The sequence below is a fragment of the Sinocyclocheilus rhinocerous genome, unplaced genomic scaffold (assembly GCF_001515625.1).
Source record: "Sinocyclocheilus rhinocerous isolate Xijiao unplaced genomic scaffold, SAMN03320098_v1.1 scaffold1294, whole genome shotgun sequence".
Classification (NCBI taxonomy): Eukaryota; Metazoa; Chordata; class Actinopteri; order Cypriniformes; family Cyprinidae; genus Sinocyclocheilus; species Sinocyclocheilus rhinocerous.
Window position 1 is genome coordinate 3016710 of NW_015656157.1, and position 12771 is coordinate 3029480.

The window sequence follows — 12771 nt, forward strand, 5'->3', positions numbered from 1 at the left end:
TTCCTAACGAGAAACACAATTTGTTTTGTGCTTCACGCTTCAGAGAATTTCCCTTGTTTAATAATCGTTGTCCCTTCACGTGATACCAAGGTGTTTGTTCTCTTAATTTGAACTGCTCTGTGGCTCAAAATGTCTCAATTTTGTATCCTCACAAGGAACTCTATTCAGTTATTATCCTTTTGAGCCGTCACACAAGTCTCAGGTGGCATAGTCAATAAAAGCCTTCATAGGATTTTGTGTGAAACTTTACACTCCTCTAGTTGATGATAATAGATCTATTCAGAGTGTCTGGAGAGCAGGAATGGATTATTTTTTGGTGTATTTCATCTAAAAATAACAATTTTGCCATGTATATTCACCCTCATGTTGTTCCAGATGACGTTTTGTGTCATTTGAGTTTACAGACTTTTTCCCCATTCGAGGGTATTTCTCACTGATGAATGTGACGTTTTAACTCTGACGGCTTAGCTGCTTCTTCATGCACGCTCACTGGTTTTTCCACCGTTATGAATGTCCTGTGTCTCTTGTGTTTGTGTACTCAGGTCATGGTGAGAAGACATTGACCGGATCACTCAGGTTTACACAGTGTGGGCTTCGTCCGTCATGTACAAGACTGCGGTCTGATGCCATCGCTCTCCATTCCGCCTGCCATGGACGGGCACAGCTTTTCGCATTTAGACGGACATCAGATGGATGCCGGGGGGTTTATTCTGGCACCCCCTATGGTAACTATCTCAAATTTACCTCTCATGTCTTAGCATCTATAAGTGGAACGTTTTTGGTCACACCAATTAAAAAACTTTTGAACCTACAACCTTTCGGTTGCTAGCCTATATTGTTAACCACAATGCCTTTGGTATAGAGTTACATTTGTTATCACAGGGATATAAGCATATTTGGTATAAAAGCACATTTGCTGTGACAAGACACAATGCTAAGCTATTGTACCTAGTGAACACTCTTTTATTTGTCATAATGTAGTCATAATGTTCGTTACTGGTTTCTTTTTTCAAAAACTCGGGTCATTCACTCTGATATCTGGCAAAACCTCAAGACTTTGGTGTGTGTGGGTGACAGAATGACGTCTTTGTGGTCACAGAGTCATTTTAACAGTTGGTAGACGCAATTCCTGATAAGCCATGCAGCTTTTTCTCACCGTTTTGTGCAAATACTGTTATCGTGTATCTTCTATTGTGACAGTGTTCAATAAAATTCAAAGAATAAGATGGTTTAAAATGGAAAAAGGAAGTGTAGGGTAAATATTTGGGCAGTTTTGGAGTACAGTGATGTCATCACGAGTGTAAATAGCACTTGTGCAAATGAAGAGAGTTTCCTGTAGACACAAATTTTGGATATAGACAGAATGACTCGGTATTTTTATGAATGCTATACTCAGCTCCACTCGAAGTTGTAATGTTTATAAATTTAATTTTTTTTTTAGTTCCGATTTTATTTTCAATGTGTCATTCCCACTTAGTTTAGTTTTTACTTTGTGATTAATAGTTTTTAATTACTAGTTTTAAAAACGTTTTTGTGTGTGTGTGTATGTAAGTAATAAATGTTTACATTTTATTTGTTTTGTTTCTATTTTATTTTCAATGTCTTGAAAGTGATTGTTATTTTTATTTTTTATTTGTAGTTTTTGTAGTCAATTTCCTTTGTTTTAATATTATATGCCAAAAAAAACTATTTATAAATATATTTAATGCAATAAATGCATATAATGCATTTAATATTAAATTTTCATAACAGCCATTTATTGGTTATCGGACATATATAATAGTTTTATCTACTTTTTTTCTATCTTTTTTTTTTTTTTTTTAAACTTCTGTCTAATAATGATATCTGATGCGGAGGTTTGGCTTGAAGTGTTTTCCAAAACTAGAGGAAACCTAAAAGAAGTCAGAATGAAACCAAAATTGACCTTTTTTTTTTTACTTAACACGTGTTATCATGCGTGTTATTCCACAGAAAAAAAACAAGTTTGTCTTCGTAATCTTCCATCAAAATCTAAAATGACTTTTGTTTTTGGTTGCCTATATTTTGGTATGTCCAGTTTTTTACTATCCTATCAATGCCTGACGTATAAAATTTGGTACTTTGATACAGGATGTCACAACAAGTCCCTTCATATCTTCATGAACCGATAAGGCGCAAGCAAAAACATCCCTGAACTTGACGTGACATATGATACGTACTTTATCACCTGGCTTGGTCTGCAACTTTAGTCGACTTGATGAAGCCCATGGCACTCCGTAATGATTTTTCCTAAACATCTGCTTTGTTGTGCAAATGACTCAGCGGCTTTTTTGTTAAAAAAAAGTTGGCATAGAAAATCTTTAAAGGGATAGTTCACCCAAAAATGAAAATTTGATTATCCTTTAGTCTCCTAAACTCTGACATTTTGTGTCTATACAATGAAAGTCAATGGGGTCCAAACAGTGTTGTTTATGGACCCCATTGAATTTCATTGTGTGTACAAAAACATTTTGAAACTATCTTCTTATGTTACTTTCTTTATCAAAATATCCGACAAACAGCTTTAAGAATGTATGCGTCACACATACTTATGAAACGATGTGTATTCATTCAGGAATCGTTGCTATGCCTGATCATTTCACGTTGTCTTGTGATCAGGTGTCATCAGAGGTCATGTGAACGAACGGGTGTTTTGTTTACAGAGACTGTGGGAAGTCCTCTCTGTGTATTTATAGTACACAGTAGCGATTTATTGTAGCAATATGGCACAGGGAAAGGAGGTGGATGAGATATATGTGTGCAAAGGTCAATGATTTTGAAAACGCTGAAATAAGGGTCTCGGTTTTAGAAAGAATAACAGATTGTGGTTTATGCTATAGCGTCAGTGCTACATCCTGTCCACCCACTCCTTGGTGGAAAAACATCTCAATGCATTCACAGAATTTCATCGCTGACAATGTGAAAACCTTTAATGGTGCTTTGACATTAATTAAAAAATATATATTTTACATCAGTTTATGCAGACAGACTAGGAAAATACCAACTTCACGGTTATTAGTATACTTGGTATTACATTCTTCCACAGCAATACACCAGACACCAGTTTTCCCACTTGAATGAGTCATAGCTAAACAGATGATTCAAACCTTAAAAATGTTGTTCATTTAGACAATATTATTGTTATTTTATATTCTTAAATTGAAGTAAATATATTAGTAGTAGTAGTAATAGTAGGTAAATTATTATATAAAATTTAATAAATCAAGCAATTATATTATTATTAATTAAATATATTATTATTATTATTAACAAAAAGTATTTGTATATTTGTAATATTAGTATATATATACTATTTTGAATTAGTAGGAATTATAACAGTTATAATTAATAATAATAGAAAATAAAGAATAATTAATAACAATACAATCATTCTGATTATTATTGTTACTACTATTATATATTAATGATATTATTACTGTTATCATATGTTGTTAATATCAAGTAATTGTAATATTAACAAATACAAATAATTAATAATTACAACATTACAATAATAACATTTATTATTATGTTTTAATATTTAATATTTAAAATATTATTATTGTTAATACCAATAATAACTTTAAAAAGATGGACAATAACTACAGTATTTGTAATTCCTAATATTATTAATACTAATACTAATATTATTAATACAATAATAACTATAATTAACAATATTATTATTTATTATTATTAATAGTAATTGCTATTAATTAAAGGCACAATATGTAAGATTTTTTTATTAAAATATCCAAAAACCACTAGAACAGTGTTATATATTTTGCTGACTTGTGTACTTACATTATCCCAGATGTTTCGAAGAATGTTTAAATCCAGAGAAATAAGCAATTTTAACTAGTGACACGGACCGTTTCCATAGTGTCATTGTGTCGCCTGCCAATGACGTCATAACCCCTCGATTTCCGGTTTTGTTTTGTAGAAAACATGGAAACAAAGTGGTCAACTGTGGCATAATAAAAGCTCCGCTGCTTTCGAGCCGTGTGTCACGCTCGTTCAGCGGCCTCGTTTCGCTTCGACGGCTTTCAGCCTCACCCTGCTTCATTCTACTATGTTAATAAATCATTAGCTCATCCATGAACATGATTTCTGCCCGAGTCCCGTCGGATTGCATCGGCTGTGGAGATGAAGACGACAACTCCCATGATTCCACACTCAGTCACTGCGTAATCAAACTACGCCTTTGTCTATTTGTTTATTTTGAATACGCGCCCTCTAGCGGCGAAAATTACATATTGTGCCTTTAATAAGTATTAGGGATGCGGTATCGGGCCCGATACTGGTCCCCTGTACTCGTACTCGTACTCGTTAAAATGCCCCGATACCAAACGCCGATACCACACAGCATTGAGCCTATTTTCAAAAATAGAGTGTTCCTTTAAGATATTGTTGGTCATTCAAGGTTTCTGTAAAAAAAAATAGATAATAGTAATTGATAATAGTAATTGTTATTAAAAGATAATACTACTACTAATTCTACTACTAATAACAATATACAACGCAGTAAAGATTGATGAGCTGCTGAGTTCATGAATATTAATCACATTGTCAGCGTTCGCTCGAACTGATTTGCTGAAATAAAAACAGGGACAGTAATAGATGAGCACCAGCCAATGAGATTGCCGTTTGCACATTAGCATTAGAGAAACCGGCATATCTTCTGCTTGTTCTTAAAAGCTGAAGAATTCTAAATGAACTCCGTTATTTAGACAGGAAAATAGAACAAAGAATATGGTTTACATACAGTATAGCACCTCAATTCAGCGTGGTATGTAAGACTCTCTCGCTCTCTTTCTTTGCATGTGTGAGAAACACAACACAGTGCTCTCAGCAAAGCGACGCGAGTCGTGCGCCGTCACACTAGAGTTTACGGTGCGTCAAATACAGGTGTGCTCCGCATCCATTGAGATGAACTGAAAAAGTACAGATCGCTTGACAGAGAGCAAAACTATCAAGCGTTCAGTCAGAGTGTTCAGCAAATGAAAATATATCTATGCTGAACTTATAATTAGCCTCTAACACACACACTGGTGAGTAAAATCTAAGAATTTATTAGCCAATGGCTAACGATAGACATTATTTAGTTGCCCATATTGAAGATTTAGTCACATATGCGAGTGATTTACTCGCAATGTAGAGGGTTGCACTGTAAAAATGAATGTCTACCTTTTAATTATTGTTAGTCTATGTACAAATGTGTCATTTGTTTTCAAGACATATTTGTGTCAGAGGTTAACCTGTTGACTCTATAAACTTGGACTTACAAACACACACTCATCTCACTTGTACTGGGCATTGCCAGCAAATTAACATCCATGTACACATCAGGAAGGTGTTATGGAGTTTTTGTTTTGTTTAGTCTAAGATTGTTACTCCTGTGTTTTATTCTAGTTTTTTTCTTAAATCACTATTTTTCAAAAAAAAAAAAAGAACAAAATGCCAGAACACACAATAATTCAAGTGATAATTACATTTATTTTTCCACAAATTTCCCACAAACCTTATTGCAGTTAAACTTCCAGGTTCACACTCTGTACAATCAAACCCTTTATCTAGGTCCAACTGCTTTTTAAAGCAACAGCCACATCACTTCCTGTGGAAGCTGCCATTTTGATGTGATGTCAGAGGGGGGAGAACTTAGGAACAGTTGTTTTGAATGAATGAATGAGGTATTTATATAGCGCTTTATTGTGTATTGCTGTACACCCAAAGTGCTTTACAATCATATGAGGGGGTCTCTCCTCACCCACCACCAGTGTATAGGTGGAGAGGAGAGAGAGAGATAGAGCCAATTCAGTGGATGGGGATTATTAGGAGACCATGATTGACAAGGGCCAGTGGAGGGAATTTGGCCAGGACACCGGGGTTACACCCCTACTCTTTACGAGAATTGCCATGGGATTTTTACTGACCACAGAGAGTCAGGACCTCGGTTTAACGTCTCATCTGAAGGACAGCCCTTTTTACAGCATAGTGTCTAGTGGTCGACCGATATGGGTTTTTTGACAGCCGATGCCGATATCTTGGAAAGCAGGGAGGCGGATGGCCGATATAAAGCTGATATAATTTTATTTATGAAAATGACATGAATATGACAGTGGACCTTGGCGATATATTAGCCAATGGCTAATGATAGACATTATTTAGTTGCCCATATTGAAGATTTAGTCACATATGCGAGTGATTTACTCGCAATGTAGAGGGTTGCACTGTAAAAATGAATGTCTACCTTTTAATTATTGTTAGTCTATGTACAAATGTGTCATTTGTTTTCAAGACATATTTGTGTCAGAGGTTAACCTGTTGACTCTATAAACTTGGACTTACAAACACACACTCATCTCACTTGTACTGGGCATTGCCAGCAAATTAACATCCATGTACACATCAGGAAGGTGTTATGGAGTTTTTGTTTTGTTTAGTCTAAGATTGTTACTCCTGTGTTTTATTCTAGTTTTTTTCTTAAATCACTATTTTTCAAAAAAAAAAAAAAGAACAAAATGCCAGAACACACAATAATTCAAGTGATAATTACATTTATTTTTCCACAAATTTCCCACAAACCTTATTGCAGTTAAACTTCCAGGTTCACACTCTGTACAATCAAACCCTTTATCTAGGTCCAACTGCTTTTTAAAGCAACAGCCACATCACTTCCTGTGGAAGCTGCCATTTTGATGTGATGTCAGAGGGGGGAGAACTTAGGAACAGTTGTTTTGAATGAATGAATGAGGTATTTATATAGCGCTTTATTGTGTATTGCTGTACACCCAAAGTGCTTTACAATCATATGAGGGGGTCTCTCCTCACCCACCACCAGTGTATAGGTGGAGAGGAGAGAGAGAGATAGAGCCAATTCAGTGGATGGGGATTATTAGGAGACCATGATTGACAAGGGCCAGTGGAGGGAATTTGGCCAGGACACCGGGGTTACACCCCTACTCTTTACGAGAATTGCCATGGGATTTTTACTGACCACAGAGAGTCAGGACCTCGGTTTAACGTCTCATCTGAAGGACAGCCCTTTTTACAGCATAGTGTCTAGTGGTCGACCGATATGGGTTTTTTGACAGCCGATGCCGATATCTTGGAAAGCAGGGAGGCGGATGGCCGATATAAAGCTGATATAATTTTATTTATGAAAATGACATGAATATGACAGTGGACCTTGGCGATATATCGGTCAACCACTAATAGTGTCCCCGTTGCTATACTGGGGCATTAAGACCCACACAGACCCCCTGCTGGTCTCACTAACACCTCTTCCAGCAGCAACCTAGTTTTCCCAGGAGGTCTCCCATCCAGGTACTGACCAGACTAAACCCTGCTTGGCTTCAGTGGGCAACCAGTCTTGGGCTACAGGGTGATATGGCTGTCACCATTTTTGGCTGTTTTGCCATTTAATTTGTTGTTAAACTCTCTTCTGTTAATGGTTGTTGTTTTACTTGTTTGGAAAGTTTAAGTCTGCGTTATGCATTCAAAATATTAGAGAAATATAGTAGCTCAATGCGGAGAAGGTCTTAATAATTAGGTTAAAACCGAAACCAAGCCATTCACACAGAACGCATATTCAGCGCATTTTTTAGATAGAAAAATATGACTGTTGCACTCGTGTCTCACACAAGAGATGTAGCCATGCAAAGTAAAAAAAAAGTTTAAACTTTTAGAAAACGTTGCAAATTTGTGAAGGTTTATTCCATTTCACTGCGTCTCTTATGTTTTTAAATGCAATCTGTGTGAATGGCGCTCTTTGTATTAAGCAATGCATGATGCTGTTTTGTTCATAATTGTTTATGCAATTTACGAAATTATATTTGATTTATATATGTAAATTTAGACGTTATGCACGTTTTTTTATAGACAGTTGTTATTTCATTGCACCCTCCTGTGGCCTCGGGAGACAAGACAAATGTTTCCTTAAGACTTATTTAATCTACATATAAAACATAAGAAAGGAGATATTTGTTTAAATTTTATTTTGTGTTTGACTTAAAACAAAACAAAAAAATATTTGTTGTCTTAATAAATTGGGTAAACTAAAAATACAGTGGTTACATTTTTTTTTTTATTCTATTGCTCTTTGTTTTAAAAAGGGTTATAAAATGTCAATAAATATCGATACCGAACGATATGAAACATTATATTGTTGATGCATTTTTTAGCTATATCGCCCAGCCCTACTTCAGCCTATAAATAGGCTTGCTGGCTGAAAGGAAGTCAGTTATTGTTCTGATTGTGGATTGAGCAGTGTTGCACCCTTGGGTCATTTGGTTTAGCCAAATTAGCACATTGTTGCTGTTTTGTTTTCTTTTTGTACAGTTTTTATTTATTTTTGTTTCCTCATGCACTGTCAATATTTTTAATATTTAAATATGTTTTCCAATAAAACACCATTTTTTGGGGGGGGACTATTGCACCAACATTTTGTACAGGGCGTCATTTCCTTTTCCACTCCAACTGGTTGGCCCCCTTACAATTTGTCTTAAATATAAATAATATATGTTGATTCTGACACAAAAACAAAAACAGTTTGAATCAGTGATAGTGTCATCCAGATATGTAGGAATGTCACCGGTACAGTAGAAAAAAAATAGTTCTGGTGCCATATTTAAAGGGGTCATATGATGCTGCTAAAAAGAACATTATTTTGTGTATTTGGTGTAATGAAATGTGTTTATGCGGTTTAAACATATGACCCCTTTAATTGAACTCGATGAAAACAAGCATTGAAAGAGAGGCATACAGTCTGTTCAACATGTCATAATGTGTACCTGGGTGTTGAATGTTCAGCCGATAAAGGCGTCTAGACGTGGCTTGTGAGTGTTGTTTACCGCCACGCTCTGTCTGAAAGCAATAAAATGGTCAGACAAAAAACAGGTTGTTTCAAGAGACAATATACTTTATTAGTATTTATTTACTAGCCTGAAAATGATTTTATAGTCCATTTTCCTGCACCTTTCGCTTCATATACAAGTGAGGGATGAGATTACACAAGGCAGAGATGGGGCATTATGGGATGGGTTCAGTGTTCCAGAGGTTAGTGCCGAGTGAATTGTATTGTGTTGATGGAATGTGCTTGAATCGATGTGCCAAACCTGCGGTACAATATCAGAAGAAGGGGATTTCCATATAACCTCTGAGTCTGAGGATATTTAAATATGCACAATTTTATTTGAAGAACACAAATGCACTGTTATGCAGCTATAATATTTTCTTAATATTTACTTTATTAATAAATATCCCTGTTCTTATAGTGTCATGTTAAAAGTGTCATGTGCAAATTCATTTTTATTCATCTTTTATAAAAATACAACAAATTTGACCTGAAACTATTTTTATCTGTTGAGTCCATACGAGTAAAGAAAAAAAGAATATAAACCATAAATATCATAGACTAGCGTGTTTCCATACAATCCAGTCTTGATAAAATCTTGCATGTATTATTTCCATATGATATTATTAATATTCAATTTCATTTTTTTCAGATTTGCCATACAGATTAATAATAAAACTGTACTAATAGTATTAGTAATTTTTACCATATTGTCTTGGTTTAGTAATAATGCATACACTACTGTTCAAAAGTTTTTTTTGTTGTTGTTTTTTTTAAGAAGTTTCTTCTGCTCACCAAGGCTGTATGTATTTAATCAAAAATACAGTAAAAAGTAATATTGTGAAATAGTATTACAATTTAAAATGACTTTTCTATGTGAATATATTTTAAAATTTTATTTATTTCTGTAATGCTAAGCTGAATTTTCAGCATCATTACTCCAGTCTTCAGTGTCACATGAAACTTCAGAAATCATTTAAACAGTTGTGAATGATGTTTAATTTTTTTTGTGGAAAATTTGATTTTTTTTTTTTTTAAGTGATAAAATAGAACAGCGTTTATTTTGAAATAGAAATCTTTGTAACATTATAAATGTCCTTACTGTGATTTTTTTTTATTCATTTAATGCATCCTTGCTAAAATTATAAATCTAAACAGACCACAAACTTTTGAACGGTAGTGTATATGCTTTATTTTATATTTTTAGAATTTAGTGCAATTTTTTAAATAATATTTATTTACATGAAAGTCACATGCTCAGTGGCAGCTTGCTGTCAAAGCAGTTCAACTGTATCATCCTAACTAGCAACACGACAAAAATATCCACCTCGGTGTGAAGCTTCCTGAAATGTATTGCGGTGATTTCCCACAATGTTAAGTGAAGTGAAAGAAAGTGAACTGAAAGTAAGCATCACATGACTCGTAAGGTACTTAATGAATGAATGTCACACGACGGGAGGCCGTCAGTGGAGGCCCTTTTGTATAGTTATACACATTTGTGAACTTTCTAGAATTACATTTAAAGGTGGCATATCATGAAAATCTGACTTTTCCAGGTTTTAAGTGCTATAATCAGTAGGGCTGTGTATCACCAGCAAAGTCACGATACTATACATATCACGATACAGAGGATACGATACGTATCACGATACAGGACTGCACTGAATTTCACCTCAGCAGAATTTAGTAAAACGACTGCTTATTAAACACTGTATTAGTGTTGTCACGGTACCAAAATTTCAGTATTCGGTACCAATACCAGTGAAAATCCACGGTTCTCGGTACCAATTTCGGTACCAAAGCAAAACACAAAGACATGCTAATTGAACAACATTTTTATTAATAACGTTAAACAAAAATTAAATGTACAAAACCAATGCCATTCTTTATACTTATTTAAAATTGTTTCAAGTTTTTCCACAAGTAATAAAAGTATGAAAAAAGTAAACAAGTTTCACCCAAAAGTTTAGTCATAGTTCTGCTGCCACTGAAAAACATCTGTAAACTGTTGTCTGTTTTAGGGTTTGCTGGTGTGTTTCAGGATCTTCCTCAGTCTGCAGCTGTAAAAGGAAAATATAATAACTAGCGTGTTTCCATACAATCCAGTCTTGATAAAATCTTGCATGTATTATTTCCATATGATATTATTAATATTCAATTTCATTTTTTTCAGATTTGCCATACAGATTAATAATAAAACTGTACTAATAGTATTAGTAATTTTTACCATATTGTCTTGGTTTAGTAATAATGCATACACTACTGTTCAAAAGTTTTTTTTGTTGTTGTTTTTTTTAAGAAGTTTCTTCTGCTCACCAAGGCTGTATGTATTTAATCAAAAATACAGTAAAAAGTAATATTGTGAAATAGTATTACAATTTAAAATGACTTTTCTATGTGAATATATTTTAAAATTTTATTTATTTCTGTAATGCTAAGCTGAATTTTCAGCATCATTACTCCAGTCTTCAGTGTCACATGAAACTTCAGAAATCATTTAAACAGTTGTGAATGATGTTTAATTTTTTTTGTGGAAAATTTGATTTTTTTTTTTTTTTAAATGATAAATAGAACAGCGTTTATTTTGAAATAGAAATCTTTGTAACATTATAAATGTCCTTACTGTGATTTTTTTTTATTCATTTAATGCATCCTTGCTAAAATTATAAATCTAAACAGACCACAAACTTTTGAACGGTAGTGTATATGCTTTATTTTATATTTTTAGAATTTAGTGCAATTTTTTAAATAATATTTATTTACATGAAAGTCACATGCTCAGTGGCAGCTTGCTGTCAAAGCAGTTCAACTGTATCATCCTAACTAGCAACACGACAAAAATATCCACCTCGGTGTGAAGCTTCCTGAAATGTATTGCGGTGATTTCCCACAATGTTAAGTGAAGTGAAAGAAAGTGAACTGAAAGTAAGCATCACATGACTCGTAAGGTACTTAATGAATGAATGTCACACGACGGGAGGCCGTCAGTGGAGGCCCTTTTGTATAGTTATACACATTTGTGAACTTTCTAGAATTACATTTAAAGGTGGCATATCATGAAAATCTGACTTTTCCAGGTTTTAAGTGCTATAATCAGTAGGGCTGTGTATCACCAGCAAAGTCACGATACTATACATATCACGATACAGAGGATACGATACGTATCACGATACAGGACTGCACTGAATTTCACCTCAGCAGAATTTAGTAAAACGACTGCTTATTAAACACTGTATTAGTGTTGTCACGGTACCAAAATTTCAGTATTCGGTACCAATACCAGTGAAAATCCACGGTTCTCGGTACCAATTTCGGTACCAAAGCAAAACACAAAGACATGCTAATTGAACAACATTTTTATTAATAACGTTAAACAAAAATTAAATGTACAAAACCAATGCCATTCTTTATACTTATTTAAAAGTGTTTCAAGTTTTCCCACAAGTAATAAAAGTATGAAAAAAATAAACAAGTTTCACTCAAAAGTTTAGTCGGTTCTGCTGCCACTGAAAAACATCTGTAAACTGTTGTCTGTTTTAGGGTTTGCTGGTGTGTTTCAGGATCTTCCTCAGTCTGCAGCTGTAAAAGGAAAATATAATATACTTAAGTAAAGCAATGGGCTGAGTCTGACCAAATGCAACATAAGATCATTGACACCAGCTAAAATATAACTTTTCAGGAAATAACAAACCTCAGCCTTTATAATAAATTTAGATAAGATTACATATATTAAGTGTATATCAAATAGATGCAAACTGTAGTATTAAAAACACTTTACAATAAGATTTTATTTGTTAGATAACATGACCTAACAATAAACAATAGTTATATGACAATTATTCTTCTTAGGGTTAATTTCAAAGTTCAATCTGTTAAAATTATTAAATGCACAATGAACA

The 12771-nt window shown here is 34.0% G+C and overlaps 1 pseudogene; it reads left to right on the forward strand.

Moving 5' to 3' along the window:
* Positions 1-2165: 2165 nt before the first annotated feature.
* Positions 2166-12771, forward strand: part of LOC107719651 (protein strawberry notch homolog 2-like) — a 32447-nt pseudogene continuing 21841 nt past the window's right edge.